Source organism: Gossypium arboreum, chromosome 2 (genome assembly GCF_025698485.1).
Source record: "Gossypium arboreum isolate Shixiya-1 chromosome 2, ASM2569848v2, whole genome shotgun sequence".
Classification (NCBI taxonomy): domain Eukaryota; kingdom Viridiplantae; phylum Streptophyta; class Magnoliopsida; order Malvales; family Malvaceae; genus Gossypium; species Gossypium arboreum.
Window position 1 is genome coordinate 40,785,470 of NC_069071.1, and position 997 is coordinate 40,786,466.

A 997-nucleotide genomic window follows, 5' to 3' on the forward strand; every position below is an offset into this window, starting at 1 on the left:
ATTTATTTTTCTTGCAATTTAATTTTATTTTATTAGTATTATTACTTATTAATTTATTTTTTTCCTTCTCTTGGCAGGTTTTTATAGTTTATGACTAGAAGAAACTCGTCAGGACCACTACTTTTTAACAAAGAAATCGATCGTACAGTTCGCAGACATCAAAGAGAAATAAGGCGAAGCTTAAGATACATAGAGAATGAGCAAGAGGACGATACTCAACCCCCAACCGAAGAGATGGCTGAAAACCAAGACAATCAGCTACCTCCTGCAATTGCGATTAATCAAAATCCTGCTCAACGCACTATGTATGATTATGCTAAACCTTCTTCAACAGGAACTGAATCAAGCATAGTTAGACCTGCTGTAGCTACAAATACTTTTGAACTAAAACCTAACACTATTCAAATGATACAACAATTTATTTAGTTTGATGGTTTGCAGGATGGGGATCCCAACGCTCACTTAGCAAACTTCTTAGAACTATACGATACATTTAAAATTAATGGTGTTTCTGATGATGCCATTCATCTTCGGTTATTCCCTTTTTCATTGAGGAACAAAGCTAAACAGTGGTTGAACTCGTTACCACGAGGGTCAATTACTACTTGGGAACAAATGACCTAAAAATTTTTACTAAAATATTTTTCGCCGGCTAAAACGGCTAAATTACGTAATGATATCTCTTCTTTTGTGCAGATGGATTTAGAAACACTCTACGATACATGGAAGAGATACAAGGACTTACTGAGAAGGTGCCCTCACCATGGGTTACCGCTTTGGCTTCAGGTTCAAACATTCCATAATGGCCTGAATCTTTCGACTCCACAAATGGTTGACGCGGCTGCTAGCGGAACCGTCAACAATAAAACACCTGAAGATGCTTATGAGTTTATTGAGGAGATGTCACTGAATAACTATCAGTGGCAAGTCATGAGGACAAAGCCAACGAAAATAGCCGGCGTTTATAACGTCGATTCAGTCACCATGCTCTCTAATC

At 37.6% G+C, this 997-nt stretch overlaps 1 non-coding gene across 1 annotated transcript; it reads right to left on the minus strand.

Annotated features, from left to right (window-relative positions):
• Positions 1–663: 663 nt before the first annotated feature.
• LOC128290028 (small nucleolar RNA R71) lies at positions 664–770 on the minus strand. The gene has a single exon (XR_008279669.1). It is a non-coding gene; the product is annotated as a small nucleolar RNA R71 (small nucleolar RNA).
• Between the last annotated feature and the right edge of the window lie 227 nt (positions 771–997).